Below are 12,894 nucleotides of genomic sequence, written 5' to 3'. Positions count from 1 at the left end.
CTACAAAGATATGAATTAGAGCCTAGGCTTTAAAAAAATCTTAAATTAACTTTGATTAAGAGGAGAAGAGACAGTGGAATATGATGCTTGTCAGGAGACTTCACTCTGTATTCTTCCTAACTTTTGAATTTTAATTATATGAGATATTGCCTATTCAAAAAATAAGTATTTGTAAAGTCTTAAGAAAATAATATCGCTGGGCGTGGTGGCTCATGCCTGTAATCCCAGCACTTTGGGAGGCCGAGGCGGGCAGATCACAAAGTCAAGAGATCGAGACCATGGTGAAGCCCCGTCTCTATAAAAATAAAAAAAAAAATAAAGAAAATAATAGGATAGGCTTGGCAGGGTGGCTTATGCCTGTAATCCCAGCACTTTGGGAGGCTGAGGTGGATGGATCACCAGATCAGGAGTTCAAGACCAGCCTGGGCACCATAGTGAAACCCCATCTTTACTAAAAATACAAAAATTAGTCAGGCATGATGGCAGGTACCTGTAATCCTAGCTGCTTAGGAGACTGAGGCAGGAGAATCGCTTGAACCCGGGAGGCAGAGGTTGCAGTGAGCCAAGACTGTACAATTGCACTCTAGCCTGGGCAACAAAGCAAGACTCCGCCTCAAAATAATAATAATAATATAATATAATAATGCAGGCCAATTTTATATTTTTAATATTATATCCATTTATTCATTCAAATATTTACTAAAGGATGGCAAATTTGTGGTTGGGGCTGTCACTCTCTCTCATCCTTAAAAGATGCAGCTCTGCAATTTCAGTACTCTTCCCCTTGACCTTGACTTTCCTAGCATTCCACTCTTTCAGCCATCACCAGTCAGAGATGGCAATGGAGATGAAGACTATTTGTCATTCTTGGCTACTGGGTGCTGGGCCCTGTGCTGGGAAAGGAGGCAAAAAAAGTAATCTTCTAAATCTTTCCTGGCTTTAACATCTGATGACAGAACTTACTTCAGTTGATTTCTTTCCTTTCTCTTATACCATAGTATCACTTATATCACACATAAAGCCTCTTAGGAACTCTCCTAGTTCCCAAACTTCTAGAATGCTATCCCAAACTAACCTCTAAATTGGCAAAGCAGGTGGCCACCTTGAGGGGCAATTAGAGATGACTGAAAGGACCACCCACAGTAAAATATTTTTCCCACCTACTTGCCACAGACTGAGATTGCCCCTACTAGAGCCACTTATTTGGATGAAATCCACTGTGCTTTTTTAAAAAGATCAATTCAAAATGCAAAGGTGGCTGGGTGCAGTGGCTCACGCCTGTAATCCCAGCACTTTGGGAGGTCAAGGTGGGTGGATCACCTGAGGTCAGGAGTTTGAGACCAGCTTGGGCAGCATGGTGGAACACTGTCTCTACCAAAAATACAAAAAATTAGCTGGGCATGGTGGTGGGTGCCTGTAATCCCAGCTACACAGGAGGCTGAGGCAGGAGAATCATTTGAACCCAGGAGGCAGAGGTTGCAGTGAGCCAAGATTGCACCATTGCACTCCAGCCTGGGCAACAAGAGCAAAACTTTGCCTAAATAAATAAATAAAATGTAAAGGTGTTGGAGGGCAAAGATTTGTCTACAAAGATGTTCATCACATGATAATATTAAAAAAATTGGAACCATGTCAGTAATAAGAAATTAATTAATTGAATTATTACATACTCATTACGTAGAACTATATGGCTATATATTAAATTTTGTGGAACAGTGAATAATACACAAAATAGTATATGGAAGTATAATTGATACCCAAATTGAAAATCTTTCTCATTTGTGCATCAACTACATGGAGGAACAGTTAAAGACATATGAAATAAAGTGCAAAATGTTATTTGAAAATGTAATTAATACACTAAAAATCCTCATTTGTAACTCAACTATTTCTTTAGCCTCATTTCTGTGTATGTTTAGATGGTGGGGGGAAATCAAGTGCCTTATAAATCAGGATGGCTTTCTTGGACATTACTGTTTATTGTGTTTTATTTTCTTGTTTCTCTTTCTTTCTTTCTTTTTTCTTTGTTTCTTTCTTTTTCTTTTTTTTTTAGAAAAGAAAGACAGGGTCTCACTCTTTCATCCAGAATGGAGTGCAGTGGCATCATCATAGCTCACTGCAGCCTTAAACTCCTAGATTCAAGCAATTCTCCCGCCTCAGCTTCCCAAGTAGCTGAGACTACAGCCACACACCACCACATCTGGCTAATATTTACATTTTCTGTAGAGACAAGGTTTCTCTACGTTGCCCTGGCTGGTCTCTAGCTCAAAGGATCTCAAGTGGTCCTCCCACCTCCACATCCCAAAGCTCTGGGATTACAGGCATGAGGCATTGTGCCTGGCCTATATATTGTATTTTAATATGACTGTCTTTTACTCTTTATTTTAAGATGGCTTTTACATCAAGGCAACATAGAATGAGCATTGGTCTTGGTACCAGATAGATTTGATTCCAAATTCTGCTTCATCTCTTAACAATTATGTAACTTTGAGAAGTTTACTTAACTTCTTTGAGCTTTGGTTTCTTCATCTGTAAAACATGAAAAAAAATCTATTTCCCAGAGGATTAATAACATCAAAGGCAAAGTCCTTAAAACAAGGCCTGCCACTATAATGGGTATTCAGCTGATGTCAGTAAGAAACAATACTTTGGTGAAGGTGATGTTAAAGTTGAAGAACTTTAAAAAAGTTTATATTTGTGGTGGAAATGGAAAAGAAAATTCTTAGATAAGTTTTTTTTTTTTAAGAAAAGAAGCCAATTGAGGTGTTAATGTACCTGTTCTTCTGCTTATGGTTATGAGAAATTATTATAATAACAAAACTTTCAGGTATTCAAAATAAAGATTTCTTTAATGTTTTGATGTAGTATTTATGACCTAATACTTTGGCATCAGATAAAACTCGTTCAAATCCTAGTTCTGACACTTCCTAATATCCTAGTTTAAACTTGGGAAAGTTTAAACTCTGTACTCCTCAGTTTACTCATCTGTAAAACAGAGGTAATAGCAGTAGCCATATCATAGGTTGAAGTGATGATTAAATGTGCTTGGCATTTAGTAAACATTCAATAAATGAAGTTACTATTACTATAATAATAATTATTATTATCTAACAACTATGGCCATGTAGCATGGTCTCCATTTTATAGATAAGAAATGGAGGTAGAACCAGTTCAGTGACTTGATCCGAGGGAAAATCTTTGAAGAGACCAAAGTCTCCCTTCATAGTTAATTCAGTGTATGTGTATTTTGAAATACAGTCTCCTGAATGAACTGTGTTGACTTCAGATCTTTGTATTCTCTTTGCTTGGGCTGCCTCCCACTCTTTTCACTGTCTTATCAGGCCTAGTCCTACATGGTCCTCGGTTCCTAGCTGAGACATCCCTGCCTTGGGATTTCTTCTCTTCCGAGTTGGGTACCTCTCCAATATGCTCCCAAAGCTCACTGTCCTTGATGCAGTCTCCAAATACAGTACTTATCACAATACATTAAATGGGTGTATTTTCTTCTCTGTCTCCCTCACTATGTTTTGTACATCATCATCTCTGCTCACACATAGCGCTTAGGAGGTGGTCAATAAATATTTGTTGAATTCATGTGTTCATTAGAATTTTCTGCTAAATCTATTGTTATCTTTCACTTTTAATTGTAGGATAAAATAGGACAAATAAAGGAGGACAAAGAAAACTTACAGACACACAGAAAAAATATAAGCTGGTAAAGGAATCATAACTTTAAGGTGACTTTCAAGTGAAAATTTGTTTATGGTGGATAAAATAACTGAAATTATGCTTTCTTTTCTTTCTTCCTTTTTTTTTTCTGAGATAGACTCTTGCTCTTGTAGCCCAGGCTGGAGTGCAATGGCACGATCTCGGCTCACTGCCTCCCGAGTTGAAGCAATTCTGCCTCCACCCCCAGAGTACTGGGATTATAGGTACCCACCACCATGCCTGGCTAATTTTTGTATTTTTGGTAGAAACAGGGTTTCACCATGTTGGCCAGGCTGGAATGCTCTGTTTCATACCAGAAGTATCAAAGGACATCTGATTATAATCAGAAACCTGGGTTTGAGTCCCAGCTGCAACACTACGTAACTGTTTTCTTGAGAAAGTCACTTAAGGCATTCTGAATCTCAGTTATCCTCATCTGTCAAATAGAATAACAATTCCTTTTTTTTGAGACAGAGTTTCACTCTTGTTGCCCAGGCTGGAGTGCAAGGGTGATCTCGGCTCACTGCAATCTCCACCTCCCAGATTCAAGCGATTCTCCTGCCTCAGTCTCCCAAGTAGCTGTGATTACAGGCATGCACCGCCATAGCCGGCTAATTTTGTATTTTTAGTAGAGACGGGGTTTCTCCATGTTGGTCAGGCCGGTCTTGAAATCCCAACCTCAGGTGATATACCCGCCTCGGCCTTCCAAAGTGCTGGGATTACAGGCGTGAGTCACCCGGCCTTAGGATAGCAATGCTATCTTTGAGGAGTCTCAGATGAAAATGCATATATAGATTGTTAAACTGATAAAATATTAGCCAAAATAAAAAATATGAAAATTATCATCTTCTCTTTTAAGCATTAGTTTTAAAACTTTGTCTTTTAAGCATTAATTTTATAACTATTATAAAATATGTACTTAAAAAATCACAAGTGCTAGCATATAATTCATTCATTCATCCAATAAATATTTATTGAGCATCTACTATGTGCCAGGCAGTGCTCTAGGCACTGTGGATTCAGTGGTAAACAAAAGTCAAAGTCTCTGTCTTAGCTGAAATAACACACCTTCTTCCCTCCTCCATTATTCTCTATCCCCCTTTTCTATTTTATTTTTCTTCCTAACACTTCACTTTTCTTTCTTCCACTTCAGTGTTCCACCGACAATCTAGTAGGGGAAATATCAATGTTAGGAAGAAAAATAAAATAGAAAAAGAGGATAGAGAATAATGGAGGAGGGAAGAAGGTGTGTTATTTTAGCTAAGAAAGTCAAGCAAAGTTTATAATGCAGTGGAGAATTTACTCATGTGACTATCGGGGGAAAAAGAATGCTCCTAAGGTAGAAGTAAGCATCAAGTCTTGAAGAGATGAGTGTTTTGTATGTTTAAGTCAAGCCCAGTGAGCGAAGAAGTGAGTGAAAAAGAAGAGTGAAAGAAAATGAGGTCAGAAAGATACAAGGCCAGATTGTTTAAGGTCTTGAAAACCACAGAAAAGACTTCAAAGTTTATTAAATGTGTGAATGGAAAACCATTTAAAGATTTTGAGAAGGAGATGGCAAGGTTTTGAAAAAGTTCAATCATGGCTGCTATACAAAGAATCGAACTGAAGGAAGTAAAAGTGGAAGTGAGCAAATCAGTTAGGAAGCGATAGCAGCATGCTACATAAGGGATGATGGTGGCTTGGACCAATGAGCGGTAGCCGTGGGAGATGGCCAGAAATGCTCATATTTGAGATACCTTTAAAAGTAGAGCCAGTGACGTTTGCTGATGGATTAAAAGTGGGATGTGAAAGAAAGAGCAGAGTCAAGAATTAATCCAATATTTATGCCATGAGCAACTAGGTCATTGGCAGAATCATTTGCTGGGATGAGGCAGGAGCAGGTTTCAAGAAAGAAAATCATGAGTTCTCTTAGAAATTTCAGCTGCAGTATTCAGAGTGTCATTTGACTTTTTTTTTTTTTGAGATGGAGTTCCACTTTGTCATCTAGGCTGGAGTGCTGTGGTGCGATCTCGGCTCACTGCAACCTCCACCTCCTGGGTTCAAGCAATTCTCCTGCCTCAGCCTCCTGAGTAGCTGGGATTACAGATGTGCGCTACCACACCTGGCTAATTTTTGTATTTTTAGTAGAGATTGGGTTTCACCAAGTTGTCCAGTCTGGTTTCAAACTCCTGACCTCAAGTGATCCGCCTGCCTCAGCCTCCCAAAGTGCAGGGATTACAGGCATGAGCCATTGCACCTGGCCACAGTGACATTTGACTTTGTTTCCTCTTTTCTGTTTCTTACAAAATGGAAAATTAGATCTTTTTCCACTTCCAAAAGAAGGAGTAGTTGTCCTTGAAAACAGATCATGGCAGTGGTGAAATGGTACAGATTTGAAATGAAACAATGTGGCATCAGTTATCAAGTCTGACTTTAGCAAGTCAGGTCAACCAATTGGGCAACATAGACAGTTTACTGTACTTCCTTTAGTTTCCTAAATATCTCTATTTTTTTTCCCCTAGGACTTTTCCCAAAAAGAGGATCTGCCTTAAGAACTTTCTGAAAATGTAAGAGTCAGGTTTATGGCCAGGCATGGTGGCTCACACCTGTAACCACTGCACTTTGGGAGGCCAAGGTGGGCAGATCACTTGACGTCAGGTGTTCGAGACCAGCCCAGTCAACATGATGAAATCCCGTCTCTACTAAAAATATGACAAATTAGCCAGGGGTGGTGGCAGGTGCCCGTAATCCCAGTTAATTGGGAGGCTAAGGCAGGAGAATTGCTTGAACCGGGGAGGCAGAGGTTACTATGAGCCAAGATCGAGCCACTTCACTCCATACTCCGGTGTGGGCAAAAGAGTGAGACTGTCTCAAAAAAAAAAAAAGAGAGTTGGGTTCATAAAAACAAAAGTTTGAGGCTGATACCTTTGGACATGTTTCTCAACTCATGTTAACTTGGTGTTATCCTTCCTCAGGCTCTAAGAAGACCCTGTTGGTTGGAAATATATGGAATAAACTCATTTTTTAGTTATAACATGAATATTTAAGCTGGGGCATTGACCAGACAATTGGCAAAACCTAGTATGAAGTAACTTGAATTCAAACATAAATACTGAAGTTTTATGGCTGTGAAGTATTAAGTATTTAAATGAGAAAGCAAATCTGGGTGGGAGGAATACTGAGATATTGGTCAAAGGGTACGAAGTTCCAGTTACACAGGAGAAGGAATAAATTATAGAGGCCTACTGTACAGCATGGGAACTATAGTTAGTAAAAATGTAATGTATTCTTGAATATTTCTAAAAGAGTAGAGCTTAAATTTTCTCACCACACAAAAAAGTGGTAAGTATATGAGGCTATGGATATATTAATTAGCTTGATTTAATCATTGCAAAATGTATACATATAGCAAAACATTACCCCATAAATATATAAAACTTTTAATTTGTCAATTAAACCTTTGTAGCTGAAAAAAAAGGATTCTTTTTTTTTTAAGGTCTCACTCTGTCACCCAGGCTGGAGCGTAGTGATGTGGTCATGGCTCACTGCAGCCTTGACCTTTGGGGCTCAAGCAATCCTCCCACCTCAGCCTCCCAAGTAGCTAGGACTACAGGTGCTTTCCACCATGCCCAGATAACTTTTAAAATTTGTTGTAAAGATGGAGTTTTCCTATGTTGCCCAGGCTGGTCTCCAACCCTTGGGCTCAAGTGATCCGCCCACCTCAGCCTTCCGAAGTGCTGGGATTATAGGCATGAGTCTCTGCACCTAGCTACATGTATCTTTAAAAAACTGCTCTACATTCACTGTAGTGTGGGAAGCACATTCATGAAAAAGACAAAGAACTCCCAAGTAACGTAAATCTGGTTTAGAGGCAGGCACAAAAATAGCCTAATAGTTAATTATTTGTGAAGAGAGCCAGAATAGGAAAAGATAAACATGTTTAAGTAACTCATATAAACAGGGATGAGCAGAACTACCCTACTTACTTCATAGGTTTGTTTGTGAAAACACTTAAACACTGTTGTAAACTATGCAAATTTGAGGTGACCTTTTGCTGCTGATGTGTCATTAATATGCCCAGAATATTTTTAGGAAAAGAAAAAAAAAATAGACTTTGCTCCCTCTCTTTAATGCCAGTATTGACCTGTTGGTTTTGCCTTCTATATCCCATGATTTCACCCTAGAGAAGTGTCTAAGTCAGTTCTTCTGGAGCAACTCTTGCTGAGTCAAAAACCAAATCCCAGTGAATATGAATCAGTCCCAGAGAGTTATGTACAGATCTCTTTTTAAAATCTGGGTGCAGATGAAGTGTACTTGGTACACCTGTTACAATAGCCATCCCCTCACTATCACAGTGATTATCTCACCTTAGTTTTATTTCTAGTCTATTTTTGGTGTGAATGGCATTAGTAATTTAGGAAATTAGTATATACTGTATTACCAGAGTAAGAACTGGAGGAATATGGAAATGATGTGTCAATAATAATATGGAAGTCACCTAAGACTCATTATCTCAAAGATTTTTCAGTGTGAAAAAAGAAAATATAAATATAGACAAAGATAAATACAGACAAATGTATACATTAGAAAAGAATGTTGAGATAAAGAGGTGGAGCAGAGATGATCCATCAGAGAATTAGTGGGAATCTGTTTAACTAGGGACATTCCTTGAAGGGGAGAGGTTAAGGAATGAAAAGTCTTTTAGATAATAGGCCAAAGGTGAGTAGGCCATTTTATTCTTATTATTTTAATCTAATTGGTAAAAGTAAGAATGTAGGAAAGAAAGTAAAGATTTTGTTTGAATGGGAGAAAAAGAGACTGGCTCCTACGAAGCATATTATGTATGTTTTTGTATCCAGAGGAGGATAAGCATGTAGGAAATCGCTAGTGAAACACACTGCAGCCAAAGCTCAAAGGTGCTATTTAATCTGAAAGACAACAAAGACATAGTGTAACAGATAAATCCTATGGCCCATGGAAAGGCTAATGGAAGGCAACCAAGAAGACTTCAAGAATCTAGGATCAAAAAAGAAAAAGGGTTTGGTGGTTGTTACAAAGGTGATAGGCATAGGAGGTTTTATATCACTCTCAAGATCTTACCATTCATAATGAACTGAACTGTTACATAGGAAATCCCAAATGAGAAACCTTTGTCAATCTCTATTAACTCAAATACTTATTTTTTAAATGCAAAAATTTAACACTCATTTTTTTTCAGCTTTTTACTATTTGTGTCATTTTTTAAGGTAATTAAGGATTTGAAAATCTACATTTGCTAGATTGAGAGAAGGATAGGTGTCCCAAGGAATCTCAAGATCAAGCTCTAGTTCAAGCACTTTGTCCAGAGGCTCTATTGGGCCCCTCCCTGACAGTGGAGTGCACTGTGACTCCGAGTGGAGGTCTGTGTAGCAGGCAGCCTGTACAGATCTTGTCAAGGTGACTCTGGTTACACGTGAGCGCAGAGAACGCTGTAGCTACTGCAGGTAAATAGTCCCACCAACTTTTGTTCCCACCAAAAATATATCTGCTGAAAATGTTGTTAAATTTCCAAACAGACCATTTGGTCTCTACTTGAGTTGTTCCCTTTAAGCAAATGCATAATGCTCTAGTAGTTTTTAAAGTATTTGGTCAAGCATGAAGCACCATAGAAATTTTAAAAAAAATCTCTGTGGTGCTTGAGTCTTTTTCATCCCTTAGGAGAGGGGAAAACCTGTTAAGAAAACCCTTTCTAGCACAGATATGGAAACAAAAAATTTTAAAAAATTAAGAAAAAGAAAATCCTTTCATTTTTTTATCTTGTTATCTAACACCATAAGACCAGCAGCACCTTTGTCAAATCTCAATGTGAATGAAAAAACTATTATTCTAGGGTTGGCAGGAGCATTTGTCTTATATTTTCAGGTTAATGAACTGAGTCTAGTATTCCCATTACATGTAGGAATTAACTGTTGAAAAATTGAACTCTCACTATTTCACATACCAACATTAGTTCATTAAAACCCTTTCAAAATGGAAACTGATTTACCTGTTGTCTCATATCTTCAAATGTAAATTGCAAAAACTACCACTATGAATTCCAAAACCAGCTTGGATAAAAACTCATTCAACTCCTTATGTCCATAAATTGTGGTTCTGTGTCTGTTCTACTGAAAGTGCCTTTGTAAGCATATTATAGTAGTATCTATATTATAAATTGTACATATATGAAAGACTGAGGTTTTAACACATTATTATGAGTTCCAGTAGCATTAGCCACATACTATAAGTGAGGATAGAGACACACTTCCAGAATTTGGATAGTGTTCAACTGTTTGTTTCATAGTCCATTATTATAAGATTCTGTAATGCCTATAATTTTGTCTCTTGACACCTCTGTAAGTATATTACCCATATATTTCAGAATTCTCAGGATGGCCTTGATTTTAAATATTTTGCTTATTGTCAAATCATGTGTCAGACAGTATATCTTACTTTCTGTTTTAACAAATATGTTTATGATAGCTATAAGTATAGACATTCCCAATTTCCTAGAAAAGGACTATGAATTTTATGTGAACTCAAGAGCTGTTATTATTAAGGAGAGACTATAAAGTTATGACAGATTTTTAATTTGGACTTTGTAGGATTCATTTCATTATTCCTAAAGTAGAAGTAATCGAATCATAGTTTTTTGAGAAAGAAAACTGAATAACTGTTTTGTTTCTTTCAAGCTGATGTTAATATCTTTAATAAGTATATAAAAATCTGTTGATAAGGTAATAAAATTCCTTAACACCATTAATGTAATGTTCACTTTGAGGACTGGAAATACATAATAATTCATCTTTTTCTTTGCTTATACAGTTTTTAAAATATAACTTGAGATGTGCATCTAATTACTGCTAATAGTGCAATGTGCCAGGCCAAACATTTGCCACTGACTGTCAAGTGTCTTTCTGATGCAGCTGAAAAGGGGGAGAGAGAGAGAGAAAGAGAGAGAGAGAGAGAGAGAGAGAAAGGAGAAAGAAAGAGCAATGTCCCTTGAGCAAGACTTTCTGCAGCTGTTGTGTACATTAATCCAGCGAGCAGATCTCCCAATACTAAATATAGCAAGCATATCCTTTTACATGATAAAAAAAATTTTAAATGAACGTCTTTATGCAGGCATATTATTTTGGATTCAACTTCCTTTAAAAAGGAAATGGGCATTGCATCCATATTCTCTATATAAACAACATTCTTTTAATAAATGAATGTGTGGAAAATGCCAGTGAGATATGCAACATGTCACAACTTCCTCTATTGAGATATTTTTCCTTAGGAACTCAAATAGGCTGTTATCTCTGTGAGTCTCATCAATCCCTTCAAAATCTTTACATGTAGAAAGCTTTATTTTTTACTTAATTTCATGTCCCACCATATATAATTAGACAGCTATCCTAGGCTTCATTTCAAGTAACAGTAATGAGTTCTTTGAAATATTCACTTTTCCACTGTCAGTTCCCTGTTATCAAAACACACTTGTGAACTTAAATCTGGATATTACCTTTCTTTTTTTAGTTGACCCAGATGAGGATGTCCAAGCCAGGCACTCCACTGCAGTGATGATTATCCAGGGAGAACTTTTAGATGAAAGCACAGGAGAAGAGGAAAATTCTTCACGCCCTTGGAAATAGAGAGTAGCCGTCCATAGAGAGTGAGGAGTTAACCTTAGTTTCAGTGAAGATGGCTGTGAGAAGCTGGACAACCTGTCACCACCGGAGCCAGAGCATTTGTCAGCTCACAGGTCCCAAGTTATTTTGAGCTGTATAAACCATGTGCCTGTGAAACATTCCACCTGATTGGACAGGAGAAAACTGAGCAAAGGGATTCCATAGCAGGACAGCACCTATGGGGGGTGGGGGTCAATCAGTTCTTCTACCTATAGAATTTCCCTTATAGCTAGAGGCCCAAGTTATTTATTGATTGATGTTTGGAATTAACACTAAATGCATCATACCACGGTTCGTCAGTCAAAAAATGGCATTATTTTTCAATGTATGAAAACTCTTAATTTTTAAGATCTTTAATTTTAATCAACAGGAAATTTACTCTTGTTAAATCACTGATACATTTTAGGAAATTTGACTATGAAAAGCCAACACGAAGCTAAGGTCTGACATTTTAAAGCTGAGAGCTTTTTTGAATGGTTTGTCCAAAGGCTAAGGAAAAGCAGAGAAGGTAACTAACATTAAAAATTCCTTGGCTGGGTGTGGTGGCTCATGCCTGTAATCCCAGCACTTTGGGAGGCTGAGGTGGGCAGATCACCTGAGGTCAGAGTTCAAGACCAGGCTGGCCAACATGGCGAAACTCCATCTCTATTGAAAATATAAATATTAGCCAGGTGTGGGGGCGCATGCCTGTAATCCCAGCTACTTGGGAGACTGAGGCAGGAGAATCATTTGAACCTGGGAGGCAGAAGTTGCAGTGAGCCAAGATTGTACCACTGCACTCCAACCTGGGGGACAGAGTAAAACTCCCATCTCAAAAATAATAGTAAAATAACAAATAAATAAATAAATTTGAAAAGAGTTAACCTGTTTGCTTAGTACAGATTAAATGATGCTATTACATTATTAATCATGGTAGAAGTCAGGACTTCCTGGTGTGGCAGAGCCAAAATGAAAAAAAAAAAAAGAAGTCAGGACTTTGAAAATTCAGACTTGGCCGGGCGTAGTGGCTCACACCTGTAATCCAAGCACTTTGGAGGCCAAGGTGGGCTGATTACCTAAGGTCGGGAGTTCAAGACCAGCCTGACCAAAATGGTGAAATCCCATCTTTATTTAAAAAAAAAAAAGAAAAGAAAAGAAAATTCAGACTTAAATGATGGTTATTATTCTTTAAAAGAATCATTCTTGGATTCTGATGGCATGAAATATATTGGTTTAAATCTAGCTTTCTTAATTAAGTCACAACACAACTGCTTATAGGGTTTCTTCCTAGTCATTCATTCATTTGACAATTACTTACTTAATGCCTACTCTGTACCAGGCACTGGGTATAAAGCAGTGCACAAAATACGCAAAAAATTCTGACCTCATGGAATTTACTAAGAGACCTTTATCCTCTTCAGTCATCATGAGACTATTTATAGTACATTGAATAGATATAAAATTTCTTTGTTTATTGTGATTGCATTGGAGGTTTAATTATACCTTTTTAATGTAATTTCATGTTTACGCAGGCAAA

General features: G+C 37.6%; 1 protein-coding gene across 1 annotated transcript in view; it reads right to left on the bottom strand.

The window, feature by feature from the left end:
* The window catches only part of MYPN (myopalladin), a 108,356-nt gene extending 96,886 nt beyond the window's left edge, over positions 1-11,470 (bottom strand). Inside the window, exon 1 of the mRNA XM_064374176.1 lies at positions 11,213-11,470. The gene's annotated coding sequence lies outside the window, so the exon portion shown is untranslated. The remainder of the gene's footprint in view (positions 1-11,212) is intronic.
* Between the last annotated feature and the right edge of the window lie 1,424 nt (positions 11,471-12,894).

Source organism: Aotus nancymaae, unplaced genomic scaffold (assembly GCF_030222135.1).
Source record: "Aotus nancymaae isolate 86718 unplaced genomic scaffold, 86718_ANA_hifiasm-v0.15.2.pri h1tg000010l, whole genome shotgun sequence".
In the NCBI taxonomy this organism is placed as follows: Eukaryota; Metazoa; Chordata; class Mammalia; order Primates; family Aotidae; genus Aotus; species Aotus nancymaae.
The sequence above is the reverse complement of the archived record's forward strand: the minus strand, read 5'-3'. Positions and strand labels throughout refer to the sequence as shown.